Source organism: Notolepis coatsorum (genome assembly GCF_963971535.1).
Source record: "Notolepis coatsorum genome assembly, chromosome: 13".
Classification (NCBI taxonomy): domain Eukaryota; kingdom Metazoa; phylum Chordata; class Actinopteri; order Aulopiformes; family Paralepididae; genus Notolepis; species Notolepis coatsorum.
Genome location: NC_140177.1, coordinates 26410367 through 26425563, shown reverse-complemented (window position 1 = coordinate 26425563; position 15197 = coordinate 26410367).

Sequence of the window (15197 nt, the reverse complement as noted above, 5' to 3'; positions counted from 1 at the left end):
AACCTACTTATACACCTGCATATAACTCTGTATGATAGCATGTACAATAATGCTGTATACCGTATATATATGTATTTATTCTTACCGTATATATCTTTCCACATCTGTCTGTAGTATATAGTTGTTGTTAGAGCCAGTATTTAATATTTAATTATGTTTTTAGTAGATTTTTTTATTTGTTTGTACTACCGGGCAGTCCGGTAGAGAGAGAGAGAGAGAGAGAGAGAGAGAGAGAGAGAGAGAGAGAGAGAGAGAGAGAGAGAGAGAGAGAGGAGAGAACGGGAGACAGAGCGGGGGGAAGACATTCGGCAAAGGACGCCGGGTCCGGGAATCAAACCCGGTCGGCCACTTTGCGATGCAGAGCGATACATGGTGTGCTACTAGAGCGCCCCTAGAGCCAGTATTTAGATTTGATAAGAAAGGCCACTTAATTGTGACGTCTGTAAAGGACTACAAATCCCATGGAGCCTGTGCTAAAGCCACAGTGATGGGCAGCGTCTATTCGAAAGGCAACCGGTTCATGCTTCCGCGTTCGCGTTTTGCGCTCTGATTGGCCACTGCTGTTTCTGGTCGCACCAATCGTGTGACGGCAAGTTCTTTCGCCGGTTAAGCTTAGGCACTCTTTCGAAGTTGGTTAAGGTTAGAGTTTGTCTTAGAGCAGGGCGATAGAACGCCAGCCCTGATTCCAAACTCTAACCTTAACCAACTTCGAAAGAGTCGCCTAAGCTTAACCAGTGATAAACTAGGTGTTAGGTAGTTTGCTGCTGGTCGAGTCGGAAATGGGCTCGTCACGCGATTGGGCGCACATGTCACATGACCAGAAACGTCAGTGGCAAATCAGATTAGCAAAACGCATGAACCGGTTGCCTTTCGAATAGACGCTGATGGGCAACCTGTTGAGAGACACAGTCTCTCACGGTTTTTGTACTTTACGTATCATAACGTACTACACGTAACGTACCGTATCATACACGTACAAGTTATTAAGTTATTAAGCATTATCAAGAAAGAAAGAATACCTAAGTTGTTTGTTATTTTCTTTGGGTTTTGCCTATTTCTTTTGAATATGGTAAAGGCCTATTTTCTTTGTTGCATGTGCAAATGTTTGTTACTTTATTTTGAGCAAACATCATCGAAACCATCGGAGGCCAAGCAACACTTTGAACTGTGAGTAATTTAAAGAAAGAAACGAGTTAGAACTGTCTATTTACAGCGTCTAGTGGCTTGATGGAAAGACTGATTGATTGATCTGTAAAAGGTAGTAAAACTACTCTTATTAGTTACGCTGCTGGCCAGTATGACTACCATAGTGTCTTTATACCTGTATCACTGTACATATTAATACTACAACTCTGTACATACATCTGATTAACACTAAACTCAGTATTACTAATGTATATATTTTATACCCAGTTTTATCACCTGTACATTGTATATTACTATTGTACTGTAGCCTATTGTGCTGTATGATGACAATACATTTGAATCTAATCTAATCTAATCTAATCTCATCTAATCAACTGCTCATCGAAAGGCCAATGAAAGTTATTCATGTGAGTCATTAGAAGGGATAGTGTCCACCAACATATTAATGGCTGGGGGGGGGGGGGGGGGGCGCAAGAGAGGTGAGGGGGACACAGGGGGTTAACAGCTATTGGCCAAGCAGACTCCTGGGGATGAGCGATGACCAATCACTCAGATTAACGAGGGTCTAATTTATCCGGCTTCCTCCACTATACCATCACCACCACCGCTGGCGATATCTTCGCTATAATAAAAGAAAAACAACAGGAAATTAATGCTGCTTTTTTTGGGCCCCTCATTTGTGTACTCCTACATGGAGCAGATCTATGAATCACACCACCGCAGGGCACATCACATGCTTCTCGGAAGACATTCTAGCCTCCAGGCGTCGCTGACTGATGGGAGCGTTGGTGGGGGGAGGGCATGAGGGGTTGTTTGTGCTGTGCTCCCTCATCTATCAGCAGGCCACCCTTCTCTGATGGCCACTGAAGCTCTATTAGTCTCCACTCTCCTGATTGATGACACATTGGACTGTGTCGGAAGGCCAGGGCTGTCGATCTGGACCCGAAACATGCTTGTTACTGGACCTTCAGAGGACACGGCGGGAGATCACTATGCTGGCGTTGTCACTGGACCTTCAGAGGACACGGTGGGAGATCACTATGCTGGCGTTGTCACTGGACCTTCAGACGACATGGTGGGAGATCACTATGCTGGCGTTGTCACTGGACCTTCAGAGGACACGGCGGGAGATCACTATGCTGACATTGTCTGAGGTTTTCCATGACAATTTTAACAGACAGTTTGACCATATTCACACGAAGGGTGGCAAGGAACCCAACCCAAGCACAATGTGAGAGCAAAATGGCCGCTGTCTGTGAATGTGGTCAATGAATGGGGAGCGTGTCTTATGTTCCCTCAGCCCTATGTTCCCTCAGCCTTATGTTCCCTCAGCCCTATGTTCCCTCAGCCTTATGTTCCCTCAGCCTTATGTTCCCTCAGCCTTATGTTCCCACAGACCTATGTTCCAACAGCCCTATGTTCCCACAGCCCTATGTTCCCACAGCCCTATGTTCCCTCAGCCCTATGTTCCCTCAGCCCTATGTTCCCACAGCCCTATGTTCCCACAGTCCTATGTTCCCACAGCCCTATGTTCCCACAGCCTTATGTTCCCTCAGCCCTATGTTCCCACAGCCTTATGTTCCCTCAGCCCTATGTTCCCACAGCCCTATGTTCCCACAGCCTTATGTTCCCTCAGCCCTATGTTCCCTCAGCCTTATGTTCCCACAGCCTTATGTTCCCACAGCCCTATGTTCCCACAGCCTTATGTTCCCTCAGCCCTATGTTCCCTCAGCCCTATGTTCCCTCAGCCCTATGTTCCCTCAGCCCTATGTTCCCACAGCCCTATGTTCTCTCAGCCCTATGTTCCCTCAGCCCTATGTTCCCACAGCCTTATGTTCCCACAGCCTTATGTTCCCACAGCCTTATGTTCCCACAGCCTTATGTTCCCACAGCCTTATGTTCCAACAGCCTTATGTTCCCACAGCCCTATGTTCCAACAGCCTTATGTTCCCACAGCCTTATGTTCCAACAGCCTTATGTTCCCTCAGCCCTATGTTCCCTCAGCCCTATGTTCCAACAGCCTTATGTTCCCTCAGCCCTATGTTCCCTCAGCCCTATGTTCCCACAGCCCTATGTTCCAACAGCCTTATGTTCCCTCAGCCTTATGTTCCCACAGCCCTATGTTCCCTCAGCCCTATGTTCCCACAGCCCTATGTTCCAACAGCCTTATGTTCCCACAGACCTATGTTCCCTCAGCCCTATGTTCCCACAGCCCTATGTTCCCTCAGCCCTATGTTCCCACAGCCCTATGTTCCCTCAGCCCTATGTTCCCTCAGCCCTATGTTCCCATAGCCATATGTTCCCACAGCCCTATGTTCCCTCAGCCCTATGTTCCCACAGCCCTATGTTCCCTCAGCCCTATGTTCCCTCAGCCCTATGTTCCCACAGCCATATGTTCCCACAGCCCTATGTTCCCTCAGCCCTATGTTCCCACAGCCATATGTTCCCACAGCCCTATGTTCACACAGCCCTATGTTCCAACAGCCTTATGTTCCCACAGACCTATGTTCCAACAGCCCTATGTTCCCACAGCCTTATGTTCCCTCAGCCCTATGTTCCCACAGACCTATGTTCCAACAGCCTTATGTTCCCACAGACCTATGTTCCAACAGCCCTATGTTCCCACAGCCTTATGTTCCCACAGACCTATGTTCCAACAGCCCTATGTTCCCACAGCCTTATGTTCCCTCAGCCCTATGTTCCCACAGCCCTATGTTCCAACAGCCTTATGTTCCCACAGACCTATGTTCCAACAGCCCTATGTTCCAACAGCCTTATGTTCCCACAGACCTATGTTCCAACAGCCCTATGTTCCCACAGCCTTATGTTCCCACAGCCATATGTTCCCACAGCCCTATGTTCCCTCAGCCCTATGTTCCCACAGCCCTATGTTCCCTCAGCCCTATGTTCCCACAGCCCTATGTTCCCTCAGCCCTATGTTCCCACAGCCCTATGTTCCCTCAGCCTTATGTTCCCTCGCCGCTATATTAGTAGATGTTCGGGTCGGGTACAGATGCGGAAGGTGCCCAAGTAATCATAGTAATCATAATAATCATAACTACCTCAAACTATAGTCTACCCATATAACTCTGTATGATAGCATGTACAATAGTGCTGTATATACCGTATATATATACATATTTACAGCATACATATTTATATATATATCTGTCTGAATATACCTGTATACAATCCTTCTATATAACTATGTATACACCTGCATATCACTCTGTATGATAGCAAGTACAATAATGCTCTATATATACCATATATATATTTATTTATTCTTACCGTATATATATCTATCCACATCTATCTGTACATACCTGCATAAATAATCCTTTTTACATGTAAAATGTAGTAAAACGAATTAATATTTTAATATCTTTTATACATTTAGTTATGCTGCTGGCCAGTATGACTAACTATCATAGTGTCTTTATACCTCTATCACTGTACATATTAATACTACAACTCTGTACATACATCTGATTAGCACTATACTCAGTAGTACTCATTTCACCTGTAGATTGTATGTTACTATTCCACTTTACTGTTACATTTGCACTCTGGTTGGATGCCTAACCTCTTTCGTTGTATTCTACTTGTGCTGTATGTGATGACAATACATTTGAATCTAATCTAATCTAATCTAATCTAATCTAATCTAATCTAATCTAATCTAATTCACTTCAGTGTTAAAACTTTGCTATAAAACTGCCACTTCAGGCAGAATAACAATTACAAAAACAAAACAACACATGATAACACAATTGTTTTTCACTGCTGTAGTTTTCATGTTGTGAAATATATGGGAGTGATTTAGTCATCTGCTCATTGAGATGCGCTCGCAGCGTTCTAAGAAAACAAAGAACAAACACCAAGACTGACCCGCTGCCACCGCGGCTGCAAAACAATCACAGAGGCGGTACGGCGTCCACATCCCCGTCCGTGAACTCTTGTACTTGATTAAAATCAAATATTTGAGCTTCCTTTCGGGTTACTTTGAATGACTTTCAATCTGCCTCTGTGTCATTCGGTTAGGCTGAATTGTGCATCTCAGGAAAGAAACAAGAAAAAAGGAAAAAAGAATGGGAGCACATGATTTATGTTGCAACTTGTTACATTTCAATATGACCTTTCAATTGTTAGTCTGCATTCATTGGTCGGAAGCAAAGTCATCATAAGAAAAAGGGCTAGTTGCCAGGACAGCATCGCCGGGGGGACAATGAGGGAGATAGCGACCTCTCACCTGCCACTGAGCACACAGTCCCTTTTTGATGATGCGACTGAAACAGAGACGGAGAGAGAGGCCCGCGAAGAGTTGGTCACACAAAAGCTCAACCAAATGTTTAGTGATGTATTTGCGCTGGCCGGGCCGGCTTCCTACATCGGGGCTTTCCGTCTACGTCATGAAGGTTGTAAACGGAAATTTAAAAGAATTGTTGAGGTGCTATAGATAACGTTTTTATGTAATCATTAAAAAATAAAATACACCCATAGAGCTTTTAGAAAGGTGTGGAATAAAAGTAAATGATTGATTAATGAATTAATAATTTTAAAAGATGTTTGCGGGGTTCAAAATGAATGTTGTTGTTTACATGTTGCGTACATGTATCCCCTTCCTACTTCCCATTTGCCCACGTGGAATGCACCCGATTGGATAAATGACATGCTGGTGCTCTTGTGCGACATCTAGCGGCTGAACATTATCAATAGCACCTTTTCCGCAGTCTCTTTCTCTAGTGCGAAGTCTCCCAACAGTGCTCAGTTCAGATGGGATCTTTTGCGACGGCGTGAAATGGTAAAATGGTAAAATGGTAAATGGACTGCATTTATCTCTTTTATCCAAAGCACTTTACAACTTATGCCTCACATTCACCCATTCACTCACACATTCACACACCGACGGCGGAGGCAACCATGCAAGGTGCCGACCTGCTCATCGGGAGCAATTAGGGGTTAAGTGTCTTGCTCAAGGACACCTCGACACACGCTACCTGGAAGGAGCCGGTATCGGAACCGGGAACCTTCTGATTACCAGACGACCGCTCTACCTCCTGAGTCACCGTCACCCCCCCCTCGCACCGTCAGCGTGTCTTTTATATATAACACCGTATACGTGTGCGTACCGCGGCCCGCCCGGGCGCCTGCAGAATATTCCGTCTTTAGTGCTCAAATGCAACACATTATTATGACTGTTTCCACGTATTAACCTTTTCCCGAGCTCTTTCTTCACCGCCGTGCTGCTTACGTGCGCAGGGGAACAAGATTAATATGCCACAGCTCCCATGTGATAAAATCTCGTCAATCTCCCCCGCCTTCCTCTACACCACCACCACCACCACACTCACCTTATTATCTCTGGAGGTTGCCTGGTCGCCGAGGCCGAGATTATTCCCCCTACCAACCCTGTCTCTGGCGCCACACATATCTTTTCCTCATTCAGATGTGTTTTAGGCTCCACGGATGGAATATGGAAATATGCATTTAGCTTATGTGTGGATGATGTTTCTCTATATCATATCGCCATTTCATCAACCTCTCTCTCGGGCTGCATGGGTGCCTGTGTCCTTGGTTTGCCGGGCGCTTTTTGGAGGAAGTCCCCTGTGGCTAAATTTAATCTAGTGCAGGATACAAAGTGGAGATAAAGGTGTTATTGAAGTCCCTTATTTACCGTTAGCCTTTTTCATCCATATAGTGTTGGCAAGCGCTTTTTTTTTAAGGGAACATTTATCTAAGAGACGGTTCTGTCTGGGGCTTTAAATCAAGATTTCATTACAATAAACATGAATACTTGATGTATTGCCGACGCCTATTGTGAATTCATAGAAATATATAACCGGGATCTGTAGTGCCTGACTAACGATGCGTCTCTAGGAGGGGAAAAAAACAAAAACATTATTAATGGTGAGTGATGTACAAAGGATCTTTTATGTTTCATACATGACATCATCAAATATTTATCCGTTGTGATGCTTTTCTAAACCACGGGAAAAGCTCTCTCCTCTCCAAGATATTCCCACGTCTGACTAACCTGAGCTGCTCAATCTGTCTTGCTGCATTAATCACAGGACAGAGGAAACCCGTGTCGCAGAGATTTCAATCATGTTTCCGTTGTGTGATCCGTTAACTGGATCAGGGTAAATACAGCTTGCAAATCAGAGTAGCTTGTTGCCTTCCAGAGTGTCGAGAGCCCACTGAACATTTCTATATCCTCGTGTGCTTTGGGGCGTCTATCCCTTGGAAATACTGTGAGCACAAGTATAAGAACTACCCTCCAGGTTGTCTGCCTTTCTTGACTTGACGGGATCATCCTATGGCTTTCCACCACTTTTACTGTAAAGCACTTTTGAGCTGATCTGTTTGTTTGTGTGTGTGTGTGTGTGTGTGTGTGTGTGTGTGTGTGTGTGTGTGTGTGTGTGACGTGTGTGTGTGTGTGTGTGTGTGTGTGTGTGTGTGTGTGTGTGTGTGTGTGTGTGTGTGTGTGTGTGTGTGTGTGTGTGTGTGTGTGTGTGTGCGTGCGTGCGTGCGTGTGTGCTGTATGAAACTGCTGTACTGCTGCCATTCTTGGCCAGGTCTTGGAAAATAGATTTGAATCTCAATGGGTCTAACCTGGTTAAATAAGGGTTAATGAATGAAAATAGTTGCTTCCATGTATTTTTTAGTTTTTTTTGCCTTTTCATCTTTTCTCCCATCCCCAAATTGAGTTGTCGTTATGCTAATTCCCTCCTGGTCATTGTGCTGCTACACTGTCTGTATGGGGAGGGAGTAGACTACCCTACTGTCTGTAGTTTCAAGTTTCAAGTTTCTTTATTAGTTGTCATACAGAAGTACAGAATACTTTTATATAAAATGCTTCTTTCTGTTTTGCTCCAGAGATTGTGCTAGATAAAAATAGATAAGTATAAAATAAGTATAGTAAGTATGAAATAGAAGTCAAGTACGTAGACAAAAGTGTTCAATATATACATATATAATGTACAATGCAGAGTAGAAAAGTAACTGAGTTACAATACAATATACTATATACTATACAGTACAATGCATAAATGGGATGAGGTAGAATTTAGGCACAATTTACAATAAGGTGTAATGAGGTATGGGTTGTAGTGCATGTCAACTAATAAAGAAACTTGAAACTTGAAACTTGAAACTAGTGCAGATTCTTTACCAATAAATATAAAGTGTGTTTAGGTGTCTAAAGTGGGTAAAGTGGGTGCTGCAGTGAGTTGTTTGTTTAAAGTGAGTGTGTGCGTGTGGATGTGTGTGCTGTGAGTGCATTTGATGGTTGTTACATAGTGTTATTGTCATTTAGCATTCTGATGGCCTGAGAATAGAAGCTTCTTCTGAGTCTCTCTGTGCTTGCCATGAGACTCCGGTATCGCTTGCCTGACCGCAGCAGTTCAAAGAGGCAGTTGTTTGGGTGGCTGGAGTCTTTGATTATTCTCTTAGCCTTACCCATGCACCGCTTGTTGTAAATGTCTTGGAGAGTGGGAAGCCCCCCTCCAATTGTGCGTTCGGCTGAACAAGCCACTCTCTGTAGTCTGCTACGGTCTTGTGCAGTGCTATTCCCAAACCAGGAGGTGATATTGCCAGTCAGGATGCTCTCTATTGTGCATGAGTAGAAGTTCTTAAGGATCTTCTGACTGACTTGGAACTTCCTTAGGCACCTAAGGAAGTAGAGGCGTTGCCGTGCCTTCTTCACTACACTGTCAATGTGTGTGGTCCATGTCAAGTCCTCGGATATGTGGACTCCAAGGTACTTAAAACTGTTCACTCTCTCAACCGGTGCCCCGTCGATGCTGAGGGGGCTGTAGTCCCTGACCCCCGACCTCCTGAAGTCCACAATCATCTCTTTTGTTTTGCTGACGTTCAGGGAGAGGCAGGAGAGGTACTGGGGAGGGTGTAGACTAACCACACGCCTCCTCCAATACGCGTGGAGTCGCCAGCTGCTTCTTTTCACCTGACAGCAAGGAGTTTCACTGGGAGAGCATAACACGCACGTGAGGGTCATGCCATCTCCCCCCAGATCCCCTCCCTCCCTCTCTGCTGAACAGGCTCCCCGACCGACCAGTACTCATACCGACCAGGACTCATATGCCACTGGATTGGACTCATATCCCAATCATGTTCATAGGGATGACTGACCAAGCTAAAAGGGTTATGAACCTCACCACAGTGGAAGTGAGTCTCCTGAGAGGACTGTCCTCTACCAGGATCCCAAAGACAGCCAACCCTGCGTCGGATTCTACCAACGACATCAGAGTTTTAAATACTAGTTCTATAAATTGGATAATTTTGGGCACAGCCAGAACATGTGCCCCAATAAGGGAGTAAAGACCCACAATGGTCACACAAAATATCTTTATTAGTGTAACAGGGTGAACCTGATGCCTTTTACTGTTTTTTTTCTTGGATTTTTGTGTGCAGTTTAGTGTAATTTTGCCTGTTTTTAAGACTAGTTTGATTTGTATTCCTTAGTTTGCAGTGATTTTATATTGCATGTTTTGATGTGATAAATTGTGTGCAGTCCCTTGATTTTCCCCAGCAAATTGTGTTTTATCTGTCACAGGTGTGCTGATGACCTGCCCCTGTGTATATAAGCCCTCACCTCATGACAACAGAAGAGCAGTTGGATGTTGGTCCAATACAGGAGGACACCTTATTGTCTTGTCGTTTGATTCCAGTCGTAATCTGAATGTATGGTCGACCCTTTTCTTGTTGTGTTTTGTTGACCTTTCTTGTGTATTTTGGTTTGTGTTCCTTCCTGTGCCTAGGTCCAGTGTCTCTTTTTAGGGTTTGTTTTTAGTTGTTTTAATTCGTTTTAAACATGTACCAATATGACACTCTGGATATACTGTATAAAGATAAAATGGTAACTTTGAATTCCTGGTATCTGCTGTTTGCACACTCTTGCCCGGAGATCTGTAAGAGAACCTCCTCTTTTTAGAGTAAATAGAATTCAGAGCTCCCTAAGCTCTGGGAATAACCCTGTGGTGGTGTAGTCCTCTGCCTTGCTACATTTGGACATACTTTAGAAAGCTTGACCTGCTTTGAAAGACGAAGACGATGCAACACTCTGAACTGTATAAGACAATGCCTGGTACATATAGATGTAACACCATGAACTGTATAAGACCTGGTACATATAGATGCAACACCATGCACTGTATAAGACCTGGTACATATAGATGCAACACCATGAACTGTATAAGACCTGGTACATATAGATGCAACACCATGCACTGTATAAGACCTGGTACATATAGATGCAACACCATGCACTGTATAAGACCTGACACATATAGATGCAACACCATGCACTGTATAAGACCTGGTACATATAGATGTAACACCATGCACTGTATAAGACCTGGTACATATAGATGCAACACCATGAACTGTATAAGACCTGGTACATATAGATGCAACACCATGCACTGTATAAGACCTGGTACATATAGATGCAACACCATGCACCGTATAAGACCTGGTACATATAGATGTAACACCATGCACTGTATAAGACCTGGTACATATAGATGTAACACCATGCACTGTATAAGACCTGGTACATATAGATGCAACACCATGCACTGTATAAGACCTGGTACATATAGATGCAACACCATGCACTGTATAAGACCTGGTACATATAGATGTAACACCATGAACTGTATAAGACCTGGTACATATAGATGCAACACCATGCACTGTATAAGACCTGGTACATATAGATGCAACACCATGCACTGTATAAGACCTGGTACATATAGATGTAACACCATGAACTGTATAAGACCTGGTACATATAGATGCAACACCATGCACTGTATAAGACCTGGTACATATATATGCAACACCATGCACTGTATACGCCTGGTACACATAGATGCTGAGTGCACACCCTTCTGTGCCTCTATCCATTGCACTTCCAAGTCTTCCGACTTTCAGACAAACCAGGGATACATCCAATCGATTAAACGTATAGTCGTAGATATATGACACCACCCCCCGAGACGATGCCTCTACGTCTCCAGTCTGGTGTCGTTAATAGCGCCCGCGGCGGCTCGCTTGGGTTAAAAGGTTAGCCCGGCCAAACGGAACGGCATCCGTCCCCGGACGCGTTCCCGGTCGCCCGGGAAGAGTAAACGACACGGTACCCGCGGTCTCCCCCCCCGCGGCGCGGGTTCAGCGGCGGCCGTAGATCCCAGTGACAAGTGGCAGGAGGAACCGGGAGGAGAGCGAGGGGGCCAACTGATGGCACTGCTCCCTGATATCACTCGAGGGAGATGATTCTGTTCAGTAGCAGCGTGCGGCTTGCTCAATTTCTCTCCCGGAGCTTCTTCCCACATTTGCCATTTCATATTTCTACCCCAGCACACACGGTGTCACATAGTTATTTTCAGAGGTGGGGGTTGGGGGTTGCTGTGAAAGATTCAGCGTGCTCACTATCTGTTATCCGCTGCAGGGTTTGAGAGTGGCATCATGGGAACGGAGGACGTGGAAATGTACAAGTTAGATGACTGGAAGACGACTGGCAGCCGGAGACTGATGGCACTTTCATGGCGTCTCGCGACGACATCTATTTGTCTCTCTTCTCTTCCCACGTTGTACCAGTTACGAACAGGTGCCTCTTGTGTGTCTCCGTACAGGCGTGTGCCTATGTCTGAATAGTGTGCGGTGATTGTGGTTTGTGTGTGGTGTGTGTGCTTTGCATGTGATTTCCGTGTGGTTTGCGTGTGCTGTGTGGTTTGTGTGTGTGGTGTGGTGTGTGTGTGTGGTTTGTGTGTCGTGTGTGTGTGGTTTGTGTGTGCTTTGTGTGTGTGGTTTGTGTGTGGTGTGTGTGTGGTGTGTGTGTGGTTTGTGACCTGGGCTGCAACTCCTGAAAGAAAAAACAACAGCCCTGCTGTGCAGGTGCCCTTTTCATCGTGGCAGGATCCAGTCCTAATGTCAGCTTTGTCACAGTGACTGACAGCGTCGGGGGGGGTCACCTGGTTCCCAGCTGGGGACCACCTGTCAGAGCCGGCGCTGTTACGACCGATGATGTATGAGAGTAACTTGGGGGGGCAATGGACTTCACTTCAAGGATATAAGCTTCATAAACTCAAGGGTGGAGCGTTCATTAGGCCTATTAGGACTTAATCGCTCACCTGAATATGGCTGTTTTCTGCTGAAATCATCATTCACTTAGTGAGTGATCTGCCTTCCCTCCAGGACACTTCAAACCAACATACCTTTCTTTTTCGTTTTTTGCCCGTCCATTCATATTCATATTAGTATGGAGGGTTTTACAATGCAGCAAAGTCTGGTGCAATATCACAGGCTGTGAAGTTGCCACCTGGCTTGATCTTATGTTCAGCACCGATCTTATATAATGTACATTTTGCAAATCCTATTCATATTTTCCATAATATGAATTTAGAACTACACCCCAAATAGCGACAACGCTGAATTGAGACGTACAAAGTGATGACATGGCCGTGCCACTCTATTACCATATGAATGAATGAAGTTTATTTTTCGGTCTTGTTTACAGATAAATCAAAAACATACTTGTGTGGACTTACAAAAATAAAAAAATGTAAATAAAATAAATCACAAATGTACATATTCAAGGTAAGCTCACACACAAAATCCAAAATCAATGACAGAAAAAAAGAAATAGGTTGAAGCACATGCTTATTTTTGTTATAGTTGAGGTAGGTGTGTTGGACCCATGCGCAGAGTAAACAGAGGAAGCGGAATGCGAAGGTTGCTCTTTCACAATAACACGTATTTATTGTAAAACGACGGAGCATAATACAACAAACAAACACTTGGAAATGGGGAAAAGAAATGGGAGACCGTAGTCTCCAAAAACGAGATAAACACACACACTAATTAACGTAAGAAGGCGAGACAACTCAGTCTCTCTGTAAATCTCTACACAAGAATACACCTTGGATAATAATTATTAGAATCCAAAAGATAGCAAGCACGGCACCGACCGCGGTGTCACAATTACCCTCCAAGTGGGAGCGATAACAAATGCTTAGGAGAAGTACTCACTCCTGTGGACAGTGATCGACTGACAAAGAGAAGGAACACAGGTGAACATTATGAAGGACATCAAACCACACACAGCAGGCGCTAATCAGAGCAATCAAGAGCATTAGGAGAAAGGAAAAAAGGGAGAAATACTCCAGGGTAACGCCAGGACTCCCGCTGCAAGGTGAGGGCAAAAGCCCAAACGTCACAATTTTTGCCTATCCTTTACAAATTCTTAAAAACTAAATATATTTTAAATAATATAAAAAAAAAGTAATTATTATTATCATCATCAGGCTAGGTGTACTTTTGCCTTACTGTTTACGCTTAACCACCAAAACCTGCTCAGACTATAAAGTACAACATATATCATGCATACAGATATACAGTACAGACCCTCACCTGCACCTTGTGTACTGTTTATTTTTCTCATATTTTTCTATTCAGATTACAATGTACCTCCCCTCCCCATGCTGCTATGATGCCTGCATTTCCCCAAGGAGATCAATAAATGCATATCTTATCTTATCTTATCTTACATAATCATAGTTAACTTCGTTTGCTGCTTTTAATTAAAATGCAAAATAATCGCCTCTTGGGTGAAAACAACGGTCTAGTGAACTCAACTGAATGGAAGCGAACACACGGAACTGAATCTTTAGCTCTCTGACGTGTGATTAGATATCCTCTCTGCAACATTGTTTCATACGTGTTACACGCGTCGCCACGCGACATGTGATGTCACTCTGTGAGGCATTTCCTCTGGACAGAGGGGGGGGGTCCCCTGCTGCCATGGGACGTTCACTGAAGCAGGAAATTGAAAAAGGGGCAGCGGCCGGTTTATAGCGCATCACCCTTAATAAGCCTCGTTTGCACAGACAGAAAAGTGAGTGCGTTCATTTCACGCTTAAGGTTACACATTGTCAACCTCACCTGGTGCCGCTAAGCGCCCTACAACAGGACATGACACAGCTGCGGTTTTCATCAAAGGCCTGTAATACAAGGGGGGGGGGGGGGGGGGGTCTAGATCACAGGGCACGATCTCGACACGTGTCGCTCTGATGATAGCGGTACAGTGTTTGCGATCACTGGAACCACAAGTTGTGAGGGCATCAAGGTATGTTGGAAGAACTTGCGTTAAGACAGTCCCTTAGTGATAGACTTGGACTCCAGAACAGCAGGCCAAGGCTGTATCTTATACGCCAACACAGTCTCATCAAAAAACATAAATAAAAGGTACATAATGTACGTTATGTTATAGTAATATATTTACTTATTGTATAAGTAGTATATTTACATTTTGTATCTGCAAAAGTAAAAAACAAAACAAAATAGTAAGTCGAACGATTGAGGTCGCGGGCAAATGCTCTCACTGCTAGACTAAGCCAACCACCCACCATGATACAAACACAGCGATACTATGAAGATAGTAGCAGTGTGGTTAAGGGTTTGGGCTATCAGAAAAGTGTGTCTCAGTAGTCTTAAGGTAAAGGCACTTGCCTCCCAAGTGAGTGAACTTAAAAATGTTCTGAAAACGTTAAAAGTAAAACAATTTAATACATATATTATGTAATATATGTACTTATTTGTAAATACGTAAATATATTACTTATTTGTAATACGTACACATTGTACATTTCCGTAAATACGTAGCTTTTTCCTGTGGTCGATAAGTATACTTGTGCGGCACGGTGGTGTAGTGGTTAACACTGTCGCCTCACAGCAAGAAGGTCCAGGGTTCGATTCCCGCTTGGGGACCAGGTTTCCATGATGCCAGGTACCCAGGTGGGGTATCTCCCAGGCCTTTCTGTGTGGAGTTTGCATGTTCTCCCCGTGCTCGCAAGGGTTCCCCCCCGATAAGATAAACCCAATGGAAAAACATGCACAACAACAGATCGCTAACACTGTGGCGTCCTTGACGAAGACGGACAGGAGCACTTGGATTGGTCCCCTGGCGTGGCTCACGTTGACGCCTGTCTGCTCCAGGCTGCCCTTGGGGGGGAAGGACGACGGGATGG